This window comes from Protopterus annectens, chromosome 6.part1 (genome assembly GCF_019279795.1).
Source record: "Protopterus annectens isolate FY-2018-M chromosome 6.part1, PAN1.0, whole genome shotgun sequence".
NCBI classification, from domain to species: domain Eukaryota; kingdom Metazoa; phylum Chordata; order Ceratodontiformes; family Protopteridae; genus Protopterus; species Protopterus annectens.
In genome coordinates this window covers 27,778,822-27,801,506 of record NC_056738.1, presented here as the reverse complement: position 1 = coordinate 27,801,506, position 22,685 = coordinate 27,778,822, and the positions used below count along the sequence as shown (strand labels likewise).

The 22,685-nt window shown below is 47.1% G+C and overlaps 1 protein-coding gene across 2 annotated transcripts in view; it reads left to right on the top strand.

Moving 5' to 3' along the window:
* The window catches only part of GOLGA4 (golgin A4), a 1,578,103-nt gene that overhangs the window by 845,097 nt on the left and 710,321 nt on the right, over window positions 1–22,685 (top strand). The gene's annotated exons all lie outside the window — the stretch shown is intronic.

The following is a 22,685-nucleotide window of genomic DNA, read 5'->3' as shown; positions in this document are numbered from 1 at the left end:
AAGATTTAGTTTTAGAGACTAGTTTACAATACACACAGGGCCAGATTCAGGAAGGCTTACACGGAGTTCAAGAGTAGTGTAAGCCTCCTGATTCAGGAACAGCCCAAATCTCCGTGTAAGAGACAGCTAACACGTCTCTTACACGGACTGGGCGTGGAAATGCTCAATACCTCATTTGCAGCTCAAAGATATGCAAATGAGGTATCTGAGCGATCCACGAAGCAGAAACCAGTCCGTGTAACGGACATGTTAGCTGCAGAAATGTACTCAGCTGACAACTGAGTACATTTCTGCAAGATTAAAACGGAGCTATGTCAGCTCCAAATAAAGGGTGCATATGTTGCATTAAGCATGCCAATGGCCAAATATGTGGCCATTGGCATGAAAACTGTTGCAAAAATAAGTTATATAACTTTTTTCACGAGATTTTGGTTTAACTGCAGCACACCAGCAAACGGGTGCGCTACCTAAAACTGAAAACCGAAGCTTATAAGCCCACAATTGTGGGATTTATGTATTACATTGAATGTCAATGGAGGGACTTGCAGACCAAAAAAATATGCCCTCCGTTTACTGGTTGTCAACGGGCCCAAGCTCCGTGTAAGACATGTAACTAGTCATTACTAGGCAATCCTATGTAAATGAGGGTTACAATACTGAATCACACTGTCACATAGGTAATGAGCACTGTCTGAGTAGTGTAAGAGTTAGAGAAGGGGGAGGAACAGAGTAAGAGGTAGGTGACATCATGGGGGGGAATGATATCAATAAATGTACCAGATTGGAGGGCAATGTAAGGTAACAGATGACAGACAGACATCAGGGAGGGAGGTGTGTCCCAACAGAACACTAGGAAAGTGAAGAAATTGAGGGTATACGCTATCCCTACACTCAAAGTTTCTTGAAATACGTGCATGCACGCGCGTGTGCGCGAGTGTAAGGCAGGTTCAACATGTGGGAGCGTGTTGCAAACCGTTTACAATGGTTTGCGGGCGCGCGTGTAAGGCAGTGTCTTGGCGGTTTAGCATGAATCAGCCTAGTTCACACCGTGTAAGGATGTGTGCGCGCGTGTAACACCGTGTAGGGATGTGTGCGCGCGTTTAAGTGACTGTGAGCGTGTTTAAGCTGGTGTGCACATTGCTGCCCCTCAGGAAACAGAAAGGAAACAGGAAACAACTAAAATCCAGGGAAACTGCCAGAAGATACTACTGGAGTTAATTGGTGGAAACAATTAGAAGCAGGCAATTACACAGGCAGACTAGAAGCCCAACCCAGCACTTAAAACACTGCAAAGAGCAGTGCAGGCTGTTTCTCACAACAGATACTGCCAGAAACTAAGCTATCAGAATTGAAAACTGAAAAAGCTGAACTCAGAGCAGAAATGCTAGGGGCTGCCATAGCTATTATAATCAGGCATAGGCGAATTGCTGAGGGTGGTGACAATGCAGATGCTGACAGACAACCCAGAGTGAGGAGAAGGAGAAGAGTATACAGGCCCAGGGTCACCTACCATGGGTTGCATGAGCTGGAGATAGTAGAGCTATAGAGTGGACAGAGAGCTCCTGCAGCAGATTGTTGAGCTGTGCAGGCCACGCCTCACACACAGAACCAACAGAGGGGAACCCATCCCAGTGGAAACCAAGGTATGTGTTGGCCTAAGAATACTAGCAACAGGTACCTTCCAGAGACCAACTGGCGATATGATGGGGATATCACAGGCATCAGCCTCCAGGGTACTACACCAGTTCCTGGATGCCATGTCAGCACATGTCGGTGATCATGTATATTTCCCCAATGCCCGTGAGGTATTGGCCAGCAATATCGTCTCTTCCAGCAAATAGCGGAATACCCTGAGGTACTGGGTGCTATAGACTGCACGCACATACGCATCAAAGCACCAGCAGGAGGCGGGTAGAGCCTACATTAACCGCAAGGGATACCCCTCCATCAACTGCCAGGTCGTGTGTGATGCCCAGGGCATAATAATGAATGTGTGTGCTGGCTGCCCTGGGAGCTACCACGATTCCCATATCTGGCATCTGATGCAGCTGTACCAATCATTTGCCAATGGGGACTTCCCACACGGACACCTAGTGGGGGATGCAGGTTATGCACTTGAGCCGTGGCTGATGACACCCATCAGAAATGCACACACACCTGAACAGGAACGCCATAATGAGGCACACGCACAAACACGTAATATCATAGAGCGTGTGTTTGGGCTGCTCAAGTCACGGTTCCGGTGTCTGGACACATCTGGTGGAGCCTTGCAGTACACACCAACTACATGTACCCAAATGATCATGATATGCGCTATGCTACATAATATGATCCTGCAGAAACAGCTGCAGCAGGACCAGCACAGGGCTGGGCCAAACATCCCCCACCATTGCCAAGGCCACCACAGGCAGGGGGTGACTCGGAGGAGGAACAACCTGACCTTGTCCCAGTAGGCAGAAGGAGGCGTGCCCAGTATGCCCTGGCCTTGGCAAAGAGGCAACGCATAGCACATACGCTTGGTCAGTAGGAACACTGGGACTGATACCCACTCTGACTCATTCATACAGTAACAGGGATGCCTAACATGACAAAACCTGCTTCCAAACATGTACAGGGAGTGTAGTATGTGTATCCGACAGAGGTGGCCCTGCAGCACCACCTGAGGCATGAATGCCATGTGTTATGTAATGTAATATCATGTACCATATGCACACCTGAGGACCCCAACTAACATCCACCCTCAAGAATCATAAACCACAAAAACACAAACCCACCTCATGGGTACCACAACGGATAGGAACCTAGATGTAATGCTACCCAATGCCAGAAGTATAAACATCAAGATGTGTGCAGTGTAAACACACACAGTATAGAGAATGTAGATATCAGTGCTGTAATAGAAAACAGGGTCAAAGCCCACATCAGCACCCTGACACTACCAGGTCACACGTCATACAGTGATGTACATGTGCAAAAACATGGAACAAGATACAAAATGAGGGTGACTAGCAATAAATAGCATGGATAACCACACACCCATGTTTGTACCACAACAAGAAGCAACATGGAATAGCCATGGTCAAAAACCAATGGCTAAAAACGACTACTACTATATAGCTTGCTGCAGACCACTGTCCTAATAGCAGGAACTGCCCCAGGCCTATGTTCATAGGTTCATAGGTTCATACTAGGCTATCTGCCCTAGGGCATTAATAAGCCTAGCCCAGAGTTTTGTGGCTTCTGCCACCCCTTCAAGTTGATGGATAACATGCCCATTATTTTGCTGTGCCTCTGTCAAGCAGTGATACTGAGGTTATCCCTGGGGTATACCTGCAATCTCCCATCCATTGGTCAAGATCTCACTTGAACAAAGCCAGTGAGGTGCTCAGCCTCACATGTACCAGGATGTTGTTCCACAGCATAGGGACTCTCTGGGTGATGAATCTGTCCCTCCAGCACATCCTATTAATATCTGTGTTGAGGTTTAGGTCTCCTGCCCTTGTAGTTCTGATGGATGTAGAGGTCTTGAGGTGAAGCATGTTCAATAATTCTGGGTTGGACATAGCCTTGTATGTCAGGCACAGGTCACCTCTGAGCAGACGGTAAGTGACTGAATACAGCTGGAATTCCGTCAGTCGGGCAGCATAAGAAATATGTTTGAGACCCTTTCACTCCTTGTTGAGGACTCTGTGGGCCCATCCAATTGCAGGTGTTGGGTCAGATACATTCTGAATGGGGCATTGTATGCAATCATTGGTCTGATGAGTGATGCGTACAGGGGAACAATGACCTCCCTTGATCTAGATGTGAATCCCTGCATGATGAGTTGGCCAATGTAGAAGGCCTTCCAAACTACCCTGGCAATGTGAGTGTCAAACAAAAGGTTACTGTCAACCTGGGTGCCCAGGTCCCTGATAACCTCCTCTGTGCTTAGAGGATTGCCACCTAGATGGGAAGTAGTGGTAACCTTATTCTTCCTGAAGGGTATGGCTATGCATTGTTTAGTGTTTAATGTAAGGCCATGGCTGTGGCACCAGTTATCTGTGTCTATGAGACCCTTCTGAAGGATGTCTGTGTCAGATGGGTTTCCAACTATGCTTCCCAGTTTGCAGTCATCTTCAAACTTTGTCAGCCATAATCCTCCTGTGTTTGCTCGTACTTCTGAAAAGTAGATGCTGAACAAATGTGGGCCCAGGACTGAGCCCTGTGGGACACCACTTGTGACAGCTCTGGAGTGTGACATGGCACCAGCAACTTTGACCCTGTGTGTTCCATCACTTAGCTAGTTTGCAACCCATGCTGTGATGTATGGGTTCACAATTAAGCTGGTGATGTTTTCAATGATACCTGAGCGGGTATTGTGTCGAAAGCCTTTGCCAGGTCAAGGTAGGCTGTGTGGACTGCCTTGCCCACGTCAATGGCCTGGGTGACTGTTTTGAAAAGTCAACCAAGTTTAAAAGGCATGATCTGCCCTTGACAAAGCCAAACTGGATTGGATCCAATGTCTGCAAGTCCCCTATGTCTTCATTTATAATTCCCATTATGATCCTCTCCATAGCTTAGCAGAACAGGCTTGTCAAGCTGATGGGATGGTAGTTTCCGGGGTTGGTGGAGGCACCTCCTTTGTGAAGTGGGTCCACCATTGCCGTATGCCACTCCTTGGGCACATATCCTGAGGTGAGGCTAAGATTAAACAGCTGCCCTAACTGCAGGTGTAATTACTCATTGAGTTCATGGAGCACACAACTGGGGACACTATCTGGTCCCATGGATAAAGTGTTTTCTGCCTTGGATAGAGCAGTTCCCACCCAGCATTGGATATGTTTGGGGGGGCTACAATCTTCTGGTGTAGATACCCCTCCAGTTGGGGGGAGGGGGGGAGAAATCTGCAAGGAACCTGTCAGCCAGTATGTTGGCAATGTCTGTAGGTGCAGTGATATCTACATCATTCCGAACTAATTCTGAGCATATCTGGGAGTTCCCTCCCAGGTTTCAAACATAGGCAAAAAAGGCCTCATGATTGTCCCTTGAGTCCTGAGTGGGTTTACTCTCAAAACTTGCCTCGGATGATTGTATGGGGGAACCCAGTGTTTTACTCATAATGAGCAGGGGTGTCTTCCCTCCTACAGATTACGCTCTATCTTGTAGTAGCTCCTTCCTTGTGTTGTAGAGCTTGTTTATGGCTAGGGTCCACCAGACTGGATGCTTGCCTGTGGTACAAAGAGTCTTTGTTTTGTTTGGGATTGCCTGATCCATGCAGTCCTGGAGGTGCTGGTAGAAGGCATTTCTAAGTGATACAGTGGCTTGGGTAATGGTGTCCGCTGGCTTGGGGGCCTTGAAAGAGACCACACCAGTCCTTAGAAATGTGAAGTCAGCATTTGAGAAGGTCTGCACTGTTTGTTTTTCCATCTGGGGTGTGGGTGGGATGTGGACTCCCACTGAGAGTAGTCCATGATCTGATCTCACCAATGATGGGTATACTTCTGGTGTTGAACAGTGTGACCCCATGTTCGTGATGATGAGTTCTAGTATGTCGCCTCCACTTGAGGGGATTGGGACCAGTTGCTCCATGGCATTTCAGTGTATGAACTCTTGGAACCTTTGTGTTAGAGTGTTGTGGCATGATTAGTGATCCCAGTCTATATGTGGATAGTTGGAATCACCCAGTAGGATGGTGTTTGGAGATACATTTATCCCCTTCAGTGTTTGCAGGATAGCTGTGTGAGGTACCTGAGTTTGAGAGGGTGGCATGTAACATGCTACAAACTGCAGAGCAGTCTTGCCTACGGTCACTGGCACCTGGATGGTCTCCAATGCATCGTGTGTTGCCACCAACAATGAGGTGAGGGTGTCCTTGATGAATATGGTCACCCACCATCCTTCTTGGTGTTGTCCGGATGCTGGTGCCGGAATGCATGATATGAGGTAACACCCGATAGTGCCTGGGTGCTGTCAGAAGCTGTGAACCAGGTTTCAGGCACAGCACAGACATCAATGTGCTACATACTGAGAAGGGCATAGAGTGTGTGCAGCTTGAGGTTGAGACCTCTGGCATTGAGCAGCAGTACCCTTAGTGTCTTTCCTTTACTGTGTTCTAGGGTGGTAGGTGTAGAATCTGAATCTTGCATAAAAAGGCACAATGGGGTGGCAAGAGCATCATCCGAAATCCGGAAGCCCAGGGGTGACAGGTGCAAGCTGTCCCTTGCAAATCACCGTGGCCTGTCCAGCATGTCATCCCAGGCAGACAGACATTGGCCCCCCTTTGAATGACACCATAGTCTAAGCAAAATATTACAGCTGATAATCTTGTCTCTGTTTATGTGGCATCATACGTGGTGAAGGTAGGATACTGCTGAAGGTCAGGGTCATACCTGCCTGGCCTACATAATCAGAGGGATCCTCTATGTCTCTTTCCATGTAGTCCAGGGAGGTACATCCCAGGTCGTTCACACCAGCATGGATAATGACTGGGTCAGACCTGTACTTGCAGTTGAGTGACCTGGGTGCTTGCATTATGTGATGGATTCCAGTGCCCGATAGGCAGCTTACTGTGACCTCCTCTGTACCCGATCTGGTGAGCGGGACGTCAATGTGTCTGACTATGGAGTCACCTATTACAAGTGTGTCTGGCATTGTGTTTGGCCTTAAGGGCTGTGACTGTTTGGCACACCAACTCTGTGGTCAATGTGTTGCATGTGCTGTGCCCTGTGGAGGCAGTTGTGTGAGTGTCTGCTGTGGTGGCCACTGCCATTCTGGTAGAATTCTGATCAGAGCCTCCGAGAGTGTCTCTGTGTGTCTATGTGTATGATCTTAAGTTGTGATAGTGCCATGTGAGACTGGATTTGTGATGTGTGTGTGGTTACCTTCACCTTCTCTCTGGTCTTGCTAGTCCTATGTTGTGAGAGCTCAGCCTCCACTTTGGCTATATAGTTGCATCTCTCACATGTATGTGTGTTTTATGGCAGAAGGAGAGGGTTGTCAGTGTACATGAGGCAAGTGTAGCATTGCCTCAATATTCCCAGGTTCACCAGCTGAGCAGGAGAGGACACTAGCAACTGATCTCTAGACATGCTAGAAGGAATAGACAAAACAATGTTGGAATACAGGGAGATATCAAGCCCCCCAAACCACACCATACTGTTTGATTGACAATAGCTACACATACACCGGTGTTTCATAGTGTCATAGTCTACTACTATGCTATCTGCCCTAGTGCATGTATAAGCCTAGCCATAGTGATGTGGCTATTGCCACCCCTTATACTGGTAATAAGTGTACAGAATAGATTCTGAAGATTGTGCCTCTGACTTAGTAGTGACACAGTATGACCCCTTACGTAATTGAATAACATGACTGTGCCTCTGTCTAGTCTGTGCCTCCGTCTCATATGCAGTTGTCCAGATGTCTCCTGAAGAGAGTCAGTGAGGGACTCTGTCAAACATGGACTGGGATACTCTGCTAGAGTGTGAGATGCCTCTGAGTTATGACTCTGTCCCTCCAGCATGTCCTATACATGTATGTGCTGAGGTTCAAATCCTCAGCTCTCATGGCTCTGGTGGATTTGGATTGCTTGCAGTGGAGCATGTCCACCAAATCCTGATTGGACATGGTCTTGTATGTCAGGCATAGGTCACCTGTACATATGCGGTATGACACTGAACAAAGCTGGATTTCCTCTATTCTGGAAGCATATGACATGTGTTGAAGAACCCTGATCTTCATGGTAGGTACTTTTGGGGTGTCTCCAGCTGTTGCAATTGCTGGGCGAGGTACATACCATATGGGGCTTTGTATTCAATCATGGGCCTGATAAGGGATAAGGATAGTGGAACAATGACCTCCTATGATCTTGATGGAAAACCCTCCATGATAAGGTGGACAAGATAGAAAGTCTTCCTAACCACTTTGGCAACAGGGGTGTCAAAAGAGATGTCACTATCTACATGTGTCCCCAGGTGTCTGATTTGTTGTCTGTGCTCAGTGGGTTGCTGTCTATGTATTGATCTGTGGGTACTTTGTTCCTCCCAAAGGGGATGAATACACATCATTTGCATTCAGTTTCAGGCCATGTCTGGCACCAGCTATCCGCCTTTGTGACGGCATTCTGTAGTATTTGTGTGCGGCTGATGTATTCACTATGGTGCCTAGGTTGCAGTCATCTGCAAACTTTGTCAGCCACAACTTCCCTATGTTTGCTTTCACATCTGAAAAGTAAATACCAATTAAGAGGGGTCCCAGGACACATCCTTGTGGGACACCACCTGTGACTGGCTTCGAATCTGACAAGGCACCTGCAATGTTGACTTTATGGGTTCTGTTTCTTAGCCATTTTGCAACCTATCCTGCGACATATGCTGTTATATGTCAGCTGTTGAGCTTGGCTATGATGCCTGAGTGTGGTATTGTGTCACAGGCCTTAGCCAAGTGCAGGTAGGCTGTGTGGACTGCGTAGCCCTCATCGATGGCCCTACTGACAGTTTCATAGTAGTCAACTAGGTGCAAAGGCAGGATCTGCCCTGTACAAAGCTGAACTAGGTGGGAACAAGGGTCCGTAGGTCAGTAATGTGTCTGTGTAAGAACTCCATAATGACTCTACCCATATCTTTGCAGACAAGGCTGGTTAAGCTTGTGTGGTGGTAGTTGCCATGGTCTGTGGAGGCATCTCCTTTGTGGAGTGGGACCACTGTTGCCGCACGCCAGTGTTCAGGTACATATCCTGTAGCAAGACTAAGGTTAACTAGCAGTTGTGTATATGGGTCCAGCCCCTTCTGGAGTTCACATAGCATGCAACTGGAGATACCAGCAGGTCCCATGGATGCTGTGTACTTGTCTTTGCTGAGTGTGGCTCTCACATGGACATCCAAGATGACAGTGAGGTTACATACAGCAGTGATAACTATCTTGTTTGGGGGTGAGGGAGGGGTAAATCGCACTGAAGCTGTCCACGGAATGTTGCCAATATCTGTCAGGTCACTGGAATATATGTTGTTGTGTACCAACTCTGAGCATATCCGAGGGTTCACAACCAGGTGTCTGACATAACTGAAGAAATCAGTGTGGTTACCTTCATTGTCTTTGGTGATTTATGTCCCCAAGTTGACCTTGCATGTCTTTATGAGATAATGTAGCTTTCTACTAGTGCTGATCACAGCTGTCTTCCCTTTTGGAGATGTAGCTCTGTCTTGCATTAGTAACCCTCATCTGTCATACAGTTTGTTTATGGCTGGGGTCCACCAGACAGGACACTTTCCCTTTGTGTAGAGGGTCCTGTTTTTATTTGTGATTGCATGGTCCATGCTGTCTGACATCTAGCTAAGGGGAGGTCATTGTGGTTCTGCAGTTATCTTTCATCAGCATTAGAAATGACCACAACAGCCCCTGTGGGGTGTACCTCATGCAGACACATCCAGCACCTGTAAAGTCCACAACAGTACCTCACCAGGAGTATGACAGAGCTGGAACACATGTAATGTGTAGTCTGATTAAACAGAGTGCAGCTCCACACACTGCCATGCTGTCCACCCAGATGCAAGCTGTGCCTGATGTAGAAAGCCATGTCCAAGCTGGAATCAATGCACATGCTGCACCTTGTACAATCTGAATGGCAGGGAGCTATGCACATGAGGGACCTGAACCCCAGCACTGACATATATAGGATAGGCTGTACTGCATTATCCAAAACACAGAAGCCACCCCCACACATGAGTAAACTACCAGTACAGGTTGTCCGTAGAGACGCTCGTTGAGTCCCCTCAACAGGAATCCTAATGAGTGGATGGGAGATGGGAGGTTTACCCTGGGTATCAATGTTATGTCACAGGTAGACAGAGGCACAGTATACTAAACAAGACATATGTCATGGCAAACTTCACCTACAATGTGTTGATGGACAAACACACTCTCCGACTAGCATTAGAAATGGCCTAGGGCACATCAGTAGTGTTCGCCAATGTACACCCATGTTGTGGAATACACTACTGATGTTGGATGAGGCTGTTGTAAGTAGTTCACATCTGAACATAATGCAACATGGTCAGATAGGTTCATAGGTACATAGGTTTATACTAGGCTATCTTCCCTAAGGCAGGTATAAGCCTAGCACAGAGTTCATTGGCATACACCACTCCTTATATGGAAACAGTACTGTGCCCATTATTGTGTCATGCCTCTCTCCAGCAGTGACACCGTGACGATCGCCGGGTTAAACGTGTGACCTTCCATCCACAGGTCAAGATACCTCTTGAACACAGCCAGCAAGGTGCTCTGCCTCACGTGGACCGGGATTGTATTACACAGCATAGGGAGTCTCTGGGTGATAACTGCATCCCTCCAACATGTCCAACATACATCCCTGCTAAGGTGTAAGTCACCTGCACTAGTGGTTCAGGTGGATCTGCCGATTCTGAGGTGGAGCATGTCCATTAATCCCTGTTTGGACATGGCCTCGCACGTCAGGCGCATGTCACCTCTAAGCAGACGGTATGTGAGTGAATAGAGTGGGAGTGTCTTCAATCTGGCAGCATATGACAGCTGTTGGGGTTCCTTGATCCTTTAGGTGGGGGACATTCAGGGTGTCTGCAATTGCTGCAGATGTTGGGTGACATACAGCCAGAATAGGGCATTCGACTCGATGACCGGTCTGATAAGTGAAGAGTACAGGGGAACAATGGCCCACTAGATCTGGATGTGAATCCCATCCTGATCAGGTGGGCAATGTAGAACGTCTTTCTAGCCACTTTAGCAATGTGAGTCTCAGAAGAACGGCGACTGTCAACCTGGGTCCCCAGGTCCATGATAACCTCCTCTCTGCTTAGAGGATTGCCACCTATATGGTAGCTTGGGGTCACCTTGCTTCTCCTGAAGGGTATGTCTACACATGTTGTGCACTTTAACTTCAGGCCATGGCCCTGGCACCAGCTATCAGTTACTGTGAGTCCCTTCTGAAGGATATCCGTGTGTGATGCACTGTCCACCATGGTGCCCAGTGTGCAGTCATCTGCAAACATTGTCAGCCAAAGTCCTCCCATGTTGGCCTGTACTTCTGGGAAGTACATGACAAACAATGGGGGCCAAGGACTGAGCCCTGTGTGACACCACCTGTGACCAGCCTGGAGTCTAACATAGTGCCAGCAACTCTAACCCTGTGGGTCCGGCCTTAAGCCAGTTTGCAACCCATCTTGTGACATATGGGTTTACATTTCAGTTGTTAGGGTTTTCCACAATACCTGAGTGGGGTATTGTGTTGAAAGTGTTTGCAAGGCCAAGGTAGGCTGTATGGACTGCCTTTCCCCAACAATGGCCTAAGTGACCAATTTGAAGATGTCAACCCAGTACAAAAGGCATGATCTGCCCCTGACCAAGCCAAAATGGGATGGGTACAATGTCTGCATGTCCCCTATATCTTTGTTTATGAGCTCAATTATGATCCTCTCCATAGAGTTGCAGAATACACTTGTTAAGCATATGGGGCAGTAATTCCCAGGGTCTGTAGAGGCACTGCCTTTGTGCAGATGTGCACAACTGGACCCTAACCAGGCTGTTGTGCACACTATGGAAATGTAAAGGTGATAGGACTAAAGCCCAGGATACTGACCACCACAGTGAAAGTACTGAAACACTACACTATACAGTGCTACAGTGTTAGGTCAGTATGAACGGATGTTGACAATTGTGTGCAAAGTATCCCATGCAAAACCTGCAGGCACAGTATACTCCCTGTTTTGTTCACACAAAAGCATTCGAGAGTAACTACACAACATGGCACAGAACACACAACCATAAACTGGAGGTATTTGTTGAAGGTCACACTCATCCACAAATGTGATGGGCTGCAGAGTTCAACATATGTAAAGCCCACACTGGGCATGCTCACACACTTAGATAAATGAGACATCTTTCACACAACATGCCATGGGAAGGCTGAACTGGGCATGCTCACACACTTGGTCCAAATGTTACTCCTAGCAACTGTGAAAACCCACCAGAGGATGCTCATTCCCCTTTCTAGACACTGATCATGTAAGCACCCTATAAGTATATCGGAGAAAAGGAATCTCTCAGTAATCCGAATAGCGCGCTCTGCTAATGCGTGCGTCTGTAGTGTCATAACATAGTTAGGTAGGGGTTTGAATCCAGCAGGTGGCAAGTGTGTGTGAAGGGGGGTAAGTGTGTGTGTAAGTGTGTATGAAAGAAACATCCCTTTTGGCAACTGGGAAAAAACACCACAGGATGATCCTTCCACTTTCTAAATTCTGATGATGTCAGCACCCTATAAGTATATCAGGGGAAAGGAAACCTCCCAGTAATGCAAATAGCGCGCTCTGCTAATGCGTCCGTCTCTAGTGTCATAACATAGTTAGGTAGGGGTTTGAATCCAGCAGGTGGCAAGTGTGTGTGAAGGGGGGTAAGTGTGTGTGTAAGTGTGTATGAAAGAAACATCCCTTTTGGCAACTGGGAAAACACACCACAGGATGATCCTTCCACTTTCTAAACTCTGATGATGTCAGAACCCTATAAGTATATCAGGGGAAAGGAAACCTCCCAGTAATGCGAATAGCGCGCTCTGCTAATGCATCCATCTCTAGTGTCATAACATAGTTAGGTAGGGGTTTGAATCCAGCAGGTGGCAAGTGTGTGTGAAGGGGGGTAAGTGTGTGTATAAGTGTGTATGAAAGTAACATCCCTTTTGGCAACTGGGAAAACACACCACAGGATGATCCTTCCACTTTCTAAACTCTGATGATGTCAGCACCCTATAAGTATATCAGGGGAAAGGAAACCTCCCAGTAATGCGAATAGCGTGCTCTGCTAATGCGTCCGTCTCTAGTGTCATAACATAGTTAGGTAGGGGTTTGAATCCAGCAGGTGGCAAGTGTGTGTGAAGGGGGGTAAGTGTGTGTGTAAGTGTGTATGAAAGAAACATCCCTTTTGGCAACTGGGAAAACACACCACAGGATGATCCTTCCACTTTCTAAACTCTGATGATGTCAGCACCCTATAAGTATATCAGGGGAAAGGAAACCTCCCAGTAATGCAAATAGCGCGCTCTGCTAATGCGTCCGTCTCTAGTGTCATAACATAGTTAGGTAGGGGTTTGAATCCAGCAGGTGGCAAGTGTGTGTGAAGGGGGGTAAGTGTGTGTGTATAAAAGAAACATCCCTTTTGGCAACTGGGAAAACACACCACAGGATGCACATACCCCTTTCTAAACGATATCACAATTATGTATGGCTTTTGATTACAGACATGCCACGTGTGTTTTGCACACACACAATGCCCATGTGTGTGGGTTGTCACTCACAATAATGCATGACATTGATTAAACCAGTTATGGCAATGTACACATGATGTATGTGTGTACCAAATACACATATATATCTGTGACCTTCAATAGTTACCATGTGTGATGCCTGCCACATGTGAATACATGGTATTTGCACAGAGTAACATTATGACCGTGGTCTTCTGTGCAGGTGCAGCATGTGGGATGTGTATATACAGTGTGAGATGTAGATGCTATCAGCCTAGTAGTGAGGGATGCACACCTGGTCTGGGGCATATAGTCTACATGTTGTTGATGTACAGGAGCTGCATGTTTTCACCTGTTGTGGGAGTGGTAAGACAGTATTCCATAGCAATGCAGTGACTGCATGCTAAGAACCATTCAGCTAGGGTGTTGTAGCTACACTAAGTCATTAGCATTCAGTAATTTGTCAGAATCCCTGGTGAGGGTCTGATGCCAACCAAGGTCAGGGGTCTACCAGCCTGTGTCACTTGCTCAGTGATCCCTTCCATGTTCCCTATCATGTATCCCAGTGAGGGACATCCCACATCAGCTGTGGTGGCATGGACAATGACTGAGTCATATGTGTCCATGCATCTGACTGACTTGTATGTTTGTGTTATGTGGTGAACCATAGTGCCCCATGAGCATATCACTGTGACCTACACCTTTTCCAGCCTGGTGAGCATTGTCTCACTGTACTGGACAATAAAAGTACCTAACACAACTGATGCAGTAGTGTTGTATAGCTGTACAGACTGTGCTTGTTTGACACACAGGATTTGTGTGCTATGTATTATGCGTGCTGTGTGCAGGCCTAATGTATGCCTGTGTGCCAGCTGCAGAGATGTCTGCCAGTCATGCAGGATGCTATCCTTAGGCTTCACAACTGACCTGTTGTGTTTCCATGCTTGTATTGCTGTCCGTGTAGGTCCTCATCAGATTGGTATTGCTGTCACTGTAGTATTTCATGCCACCAGACAGGTTATGCCAGTACTGGGTTCAGAGTGCTTAGTCCACAGTTTGGCCATGTGTTTCCATCTCATACATGTGATGTACATCCATGGGTAGGGGATAGGGTTGACTGTGTACATGTGGCAGCTGTGACATTACTACATGACACACATATTCCACAACTGTACCATAGAGGTGACTGACAACTCACCTTTGCACATGCTACCATAGTATTGAGATTACATTGGTGATTAACAGCACATAGGGACAATGGTGATAAAGATACATAGGTCCATAGGTTCGTACAGGGATGTCTGCCCAGGGCATGTATCCACCTAGCCAGAATGTGTGTGCCTTTCAACATGCATTGTGAATCTGTCTTGCTATGCCCTTTTCCAAGGTTAGTATACTGTGCCTCTGTCTCACAGTGACACATACGTGATACCCAGGGTAACCCTACAATGTCACATCCTGTCATTAATGTCACTCTTGAAGATAGTCACCGAGTCAGTCTGCCTAACCTCTATTGGGATAATATTCAGGAATGAAGGGAGCCTCTGAGTTGTGAATGTGCCCCCTCCAGCATGTCCTGTGTATATCACTCCTGAGGTTCAAGTATTTCCAGCGTGTATCTTGGTGGGATCTGGATATTCTGAGATGCAGCATGGCCATTAACTGAGGGTATGACCTGGCCTTCTATGTCAGGCACAGATTGCCTATGAAGAGGCAGTATGTCACTGAGTAGAGCTGCTGTTACTTTAACCAGTCAGTATGTGGCATCTGTTTGAGCCCTTTGATCCCCTTGTCGAGGTACATATGTGGTATCTCCAGTTGCTGCAGGTGTCTGGTAAGGTGCATGCCGACAGGTTCAGCATAGTCAATTATGGGCATGATGTGGGATGAGTAAAGGGGCACAATGTCCACCCCTGATCTACATGTGGATCCCATGATGATGTGGCCTATATAACATGCTTACCTAACCACTTTGTCCATGTTGTTGTCAAATGGTAGAATGCTATCAACCTGTGTACCCCAAGGTCCATAATTCCTTCGTCTGCACTTAATGGATTAACACATATGTGGTACGTTGTGGTCACTTTGTGTTTGACAAAGGGGATGACTATACGCTTTCTGTCATTCACGTTGAGGCCATGGCTGTGGCACAAGTCGTGTGTTTGCAAGAGTCCCTTTTGGAGGGTGCGTGTGTTAGCTGGTGAGTTGATTATGGTGTCGGTTTGCAGTCACCTGCGACTTGCTGAGCCACAGTACTTCCATGTTGGCCTGTACCTATGATAAATATATAATGAAGATGACAGCTCCCAGGGCTGTGCCTTGTGGGACACCACTTGTACCAGGTTGGAGGCTGACATGGCTCCAGCAATTCTACCATGTGTGTTCTGCCCTAGAGCCACTGTGCAATACCCATAGTGACATAGGGGTTAATATGTACACTGGTGAGCTTCCCTAGAATGCACGACTGGGGTATTGTATCCAAGGCTTATGCAAGGTTCAGGTAGGCTGTGTAGACCTCCTTCCCTTGACAGTGGGCTTGGTGACTGTTTCAAAGAAATCAAACTGGTTGGTGAGGCAGGATCTGCCATTGACAAAGCCAAACTGTGTATGGTGACATGTCTGTAGGTCCACAATATCTAGATATGTGAGGTTCATGATGATCCTTGCCATAGCTTTGCAGACAAAGCTAGTCAGACATATGGGTCGAGTAGTGTCCAGGATCCGTGAAGGCACCACCTGAATGTTGAGGGACCACTGTTGCTGTATGCTACTCTCTGGCCACATATCGTGTATTAAGGCTGGGATTAAACAGTGGTGTTATGTCTGGGTGTAGCTCTTCTCGTGGTTCATGTAGGACACAGCCTGGGACACTGTCTGGTCCCATTGATGCAGTGTTTATTGCTTTGGGAAGGGCATCTCTTACCTGAGCATCTGCGATGTCAGGGGGGGCAGCACTGTGCCGCGAGACATAATTGCCCTTTTGGTGTGGTGGGGGGAGAAGGCAGCATTGAACCTGCCCACTAGGATGATGGCAATGTCTGCATGTTTTGTATTTTGTGTGACATCTTGGATTACCTCTGAGCATATCTGGGTAGTAACACCCAGGTTACTAACATAACTACAGGCAGCCTTGTGATTATCCTCAGTGGCTTGTGGAACCCTCTCTCAAAGATGGCCTTAGACAATCATATGGGTGCCTGTAGTTGTCTTCCAATACTCATCAGTGGTGCCTTCACATTTTGGGAGGTTGTTGTATCATGTAGTGGCGTCATCCTTCTATTGTATAGTGTGTTTATGGCTGGTGTCCGGCACCCAGGACATCTGCCTTTGGAGAATTGGGTCATGCTTTCATATGTGGCTTCATGATCCATGCATTCCTGAATGTGTCCATAGAATGCCTTTATACAGGTATCTGCAGTCTGGTCCATATTGTCAACAGGCCTTGGGCCTTTGAAGGTTTCCACATCATTTATGAGGGGTGTGAACTTGCTTGACATGAGCTGTTGACAGGCGTGCCCCTCCAGACAGAGCAAGGTGAGGGTCACAGTTAGCTACTTGTCGGGTGATAGCATGTGCCACATAACACAGGCACACAGGTCACTCCACAGCAAGTACAGCTATGAGGCAGACATTGTCCATGCTGGTGCAAACAACCTGAGACGTACCTCCCTGGACCACATGGCAAGAGACACAGAGCAGCTCTTACAGCACCCTCTCAAACTCAGGACTCCCACACAGCCTTCATGCTGACACAGGACAGTTTAGATTACTCTGCAATCACCATCATACTGGGTGACGTCAGCTACCCAGACATAGACTGTGAACATTACACAAGCCACAATACCCAAGCTCTAGGGTTCCCATAAATCAGACATTCTTTGGCTATGGAACAGGTAACCAACCTTCCCACAAGAGGGGCAGATATACTAGACCTGATCATCACAACCATGAGTACAAACTGCTCACCACTGGGAGTATATCCCTCATTGTTGCAATCAAACCATATACTCATCACACTGGAGTACTGGATCCCCCACATATGCAAACCTCAAACACATCGATGTGTGTGTTGGAAATGTCCCTATTAGCAACTGTGACAGTACAGTACAGGATGCAGATTCCCTTTGAAACACTGATGATGTCAGGACTGTATAACTATATTACCTGTAGTAAAGTCCTCCAGTAATTCGCATAGCGCTCTGCTAATCGTCTTTCTCCAGTGTCATAACGTAGTTAGGTAGGGCTTTGAATCCTGCAAAGGAATGTATGTGTGTTAGTATGAGTGGGGTTTATGTGTGTGCACTATGCTGGGAGGGTTAACTGCCTTTTGACAACTGGGAGAACACACTACAGGGTGCACATCCCTCCTCCTACACACAGATGATGTCAGCACCCTCTAAGTACAGCGTTAGTAAGGATTTCTCCAACTACTGCAGATAGCACACTCTGCTAATGTGTCTGTTTCTACTGTCATATCACAGTTAGGTATGGGTTTGAATCTTGCAAATGGAAAGTATGTGTTTTACTGTTGGTGGGGTTAGTGTGTGTGCACAATGATGGGGTGGGATGTGGCTTTTGCCACATGGGGCTATGCACTGCAGGGTGGTCATTACCCTTCACAAGCAGTGATGTTGATAGCACCCTATACAAACAAAACTACAAAAGAGAAGGTGGTGGTACCAATAACACATGTAAGGTAACACTTCTTCAAGTAATGTCCACAAAACGGAGTAGGATAATCAAACAATTCTTTTATTCTATACAGACAACATGACAACAGACAACTGCCAGTACTCAGTATAGTGTTACATGCTACTGTAACACGCACACGTACCCAAATATACCTAGATAGTGCTCTGAAGCCTGAATGTGGCAAGTGTGTTGATGTGGGATGTGTCTGTGTGTGCATTTCCATATGGGAAACATGTTTGATGTGGCAATCAGGGTACTACAGTACCCGATGCACATTACATCTTTCAACCGATGAGGTTGCCTGCACCCTGTGAGTACAGGTAGAGAAGGGGAAGCCAGTAGTAAACAACATAGTGCACTTCTCAAATGTGTACCTGTCGTGTATCAACAGCTACTCATGTAGGGTGATAAATAATGGGAATGGCAGGTGAGCGTGTGCATGTGTGTGGGTAGCAGGGTGTGTATAAATGCATGTGTGACAGAACAGTTACATATAGCTGAATCTACGTAACAGCACAAGATGCATTGCCATAGTCAATGTTAGCATGTGATGGTGTGCAGCTGGTACACTTTGGTAAGTAGTATGGGTGCATATAACAATTGAGGACAGTCATACAGTTACTGCAGCAGGACTGCTGGGATATACACACAATTATACTGGAACAGTGAACAGTTACCAACATGTTACTACTTATACACATCTGTGTAGTCACCCTGTGCATCAGCAACGTGTTTACCTTTACCTGCACCGATGTTGTAGTATGCAGGAGGTGGCACAGTGTCATCATATGCACAGGGTGTGGGTTAGGTATGCCCAAGCCAGCCACTGGTAACACCAATTGACATGTGTGTGTGTATGTGTGTTTGTGAGGGGCAGCAGTACAGGGTGGAGCGGTGTTGGTGCAGTGTGTGTGTGTAAGTGTTTGCCCTAGGTGTTAGGTTTCTGCATGTGTGTAAGCACGCACACAGTCCCACATAATGGCTGCCATGTACAGGGTTTTGTGGACAGCCACAGACTGCACCTGTCAGGTCATCCAGATCAGTGTCTGTGGGCACGGACACGGTACCTGTGCCTGGCAGGGGTGCTACGGGCCGTATCCGGTACTAACCCAGACTGGGTACTGTCATCGGAAGCAGGGGTGTGTTGACTGGACACAGTTCCCTGTTGGGACTGTCCAGAGCCACGTGCACGTGGTCTCCTGGGGCGTCTTGATGACAGCACAGACCCAGCATTGCTGGGGCTGGTGCTGGCACTTGAGGTGCGCGAGTGGGCCTGTTGTCGTCGGCGGCCACGGCCAGCTGGTGCTGTTGCTGGCATACGGCCACGCGTCGGCCGCAAAGCGCACACCATCACCCTGGCCCATGGACATCTGGTTGTGGAGCAGCTGTTCTATGCCCCACAACGTCTGTCAGCGACATCTGTGAAGTTGCGGATAGCATTCGCAGCGCCACGCATGCCATCTGTCATGGCTGTGCGACATTCTCTCAGCTCCCTCAGACCCTGTCTGGTGTACCTTTCCATACGTGCCTGTGCCTGCATGACAGTTCGAAACATAGTGGAGGTTGACATACCTCCTTGGGCACGTCGGCCAGAGGCAGTATGGCCACGGATGCCCCACGAGAACCCATGGGCGACTGTCTGCGTGGTACCATTGGAGGCCCCTGCTCATGGCTGCCTTGTGGGGATGCATTTACCACAGGTACCACATTACCCTGATCTATGCCCACTGCAGGCTGTCCATCACCTAGGGACAATGGTGACAAAGGATGTAACGGCAGGATGACTGTGCTGATTGGCGGGGTTGAAAGCTGTGTACTGTCAATTGGCTGACCAATGGTGGACCCAGACACACCTTCCTGCACCATTACAGACATTTCATCATCATCAGTACCTGGGGCACAAGATTCAGGTTCCCTGCTGCAGGTCACCAGAGCAGCACCAGAACCTACAGGAGGAAAACATGGAACACAGATTACAGTCTCCATACATATTTGACAGAGATGCATTTCAATACTAATGCACACATTCAGAAATGGACACATGCACTCATGGACACTAACACACATGCACACTTGGGCACAGGCACGCTTGCACACATGCACACCCCACAGTAAACACACACATCAGTACCGTGTTACACTACTCGATCTACTACAACTGTATTACGGGTATTGTGAACACAGTCACCAGCAAGTCTACTACAGAGTTACACTACTATTCCTAGTTTTATTAATTGCTTTATAGATAATGTTAAAAAGACTCACCAGCATGTATGGCCTGCCTCGTTGCTAGATGGGAGGGACCTGGAAGTGTGAAGAGAGTAATGTCAGTGGGCACATGTGTGCCATTTGTTTTGCACATGATACAGTACAGTAGTACACTAGTTCCCTTATACACATCAGCTGCACATAATGTCTGTATATATATCATGATGACAGATACATACCACATGCACACCTTATGCGTGCATGAAGTAACAGTGTACAGAACAGTCATATGTACATACCAGGGGTTAACTCGAATCTCACCCTTACCTCTCTTCAAACGGCACCTCAAACTGTACTTCCAAAACCACTGGCTTTGTTCTTCTTGGAGTACAGGCTAACGTCCCTCTCCCTACCCTCTCTTTACCTTTAACCCCACATTGTGCATAGAAACTAGCGTCTACCCTGTTTCTTTCACCTTGATGTCCTTCTATGCTCTGACCTACTTCTCCCATCCCTCCCACATCCTCTTGACTGTCTTACTTCTTTTCCTCACTTCCCTTCTTGACTCCTGTCTCTTCCATATCATTGTATCTTTCATACTCCTTCTACTTCTCTACCCTTCTGAGCCCTAACTATTATGTATCTGGCTTTTGCCTTATTGCATAACCGTTATGCTTTAGGTAGGATTGCTTTTAAACCAACGGTACATTGTGTATGACTCTAAACTGTTTGAGTTCCTTACATGTATGTTGATTTAGTTAACAGGCTGGTGTACAATTCTATCATGTTGGCTGTCTGTATTAACAACTTGTCTGTCTGCCTTTATTACGTTATGTGTGGAGCTTTTCTCCACAGGCCTCTACTGAAAATGGACATATATCCAGCTAGACTATCTGGGTCAACAAATGTAAGAGTAATAACAATAAATGAATATGGCATCTTACCTGCACGCCCGGTGTCTTGCTGCTGTGTGGATCCAACCTCCATCATGATGCATGAGTGTTGCTGTTGTTGTTCTGGGGCTGGATCCACAACACTAACAGTTGCCCCTCCTGTCTGTTGAGGGGGATGTGTGGCCAACCCCCACCTGTGGCAACCTGTTGCCTGCGGATATCTGCAGCACGCTGGCGGACATTTCTTATCAAATCACTGCAGTGATGTCTCACCTGCTCATATGTCCTATCATGCATGCCAACATCATTTATTCTGCTAACGAGGTTTTGCCACAGTGCAGACCTCTCCTGCTGATTCTGGGTGGTGCGTGAGAACAGGATGGCATAGTCACGCACCAGGCTCTGGTGAATCACGTCATCCTCTGCAGCAGAATATGATGGGTTCCTTTTGGAGCCATGTCAAGCTGGAAAGGTACACAAACAGGTTATCAGCATAGTATCTCAACAATACATGGTACACATTCTATACAGGGAGTATTAACTTCTACTTATTACTGCTTGGTTAAAACTTGATTACAGTGTAGCTATCATTCTATGTCATTTGTACTAAGCACTTGGCCTTCAGACCAGTTGTTTTACATTAGGGAGGTTGGTGGCAAGCACTGTGGTGGCAGGACACATATCTTTCATCCATTGAAGTTGGGCACTGCTGATTGAGGGCCCAGTGTACAAGTGTATTAATTCTGGTATGGGCAGTTGGCCTTCAGGCCAGTTATTTAACATTAACAAGGTTTGTGGTCTGCACTCATGTGTGACAATAGGCTGTACTCTGCCATTCATAGCTGGAGACATCTGGTTTCAGGTTTATAGTGCCTGCATATCTGAGCTGTGTCTTACTGACATTGCTACACCTTGTTTGCTGTAGCAACCACTACATCCAGGCCTCCTGGATCTACCTTTGTTTATATGCGTGTTATTTGTTAGCTTGTTATTTCACTGGTATGCTACTTCCACATAGTACACAGCTTGTCAACACGTCTGTGACTCACTACTGATATCTGCATTGCTTACTGTACGTATTTCCATGTTACACATGACAGCAAGTGACTGCTTCTCATTGTTGCATTTACTTAATTGTGACACATTGCACTTAGGTTACCTGGCACTTGCTCACTGACGCTTTTATATCAGTCAGCAGTTGTAGGTAATGTCAGTACACCCTCACTCCCCACTGTACCTTGTTTTCAATCATTAATTATTACAGAATTCAGAATAGTATTCTAGCATGTCCAGAGGTCAGTTGTCAGTTCCCTCCCAGTCCAGCTGGTGAGTGTGGTACTCCAGAGACAATGTTGGAACAGATGGATGTAGAGAGAGCAGCCGGTCCTCCTAACAACAAATTCAAACTCATGTGAGTGATGCAACCATATACCAAACTGGAGGCTAGGCTCTGTCTACTCAATACCGCCATAACCAGTCAGGTGGCCAAGGAGACCACACACTACACTTCCAGTCTCACATAGACCTACCACAACAGCGGACCTAACACATGATCACACATGAACATACTTGTAGGCTCGGACCACAGCTATGCCTATGCAGCAGAGACCTCCTAAGCAGACATCCATGCAACCACTACCACG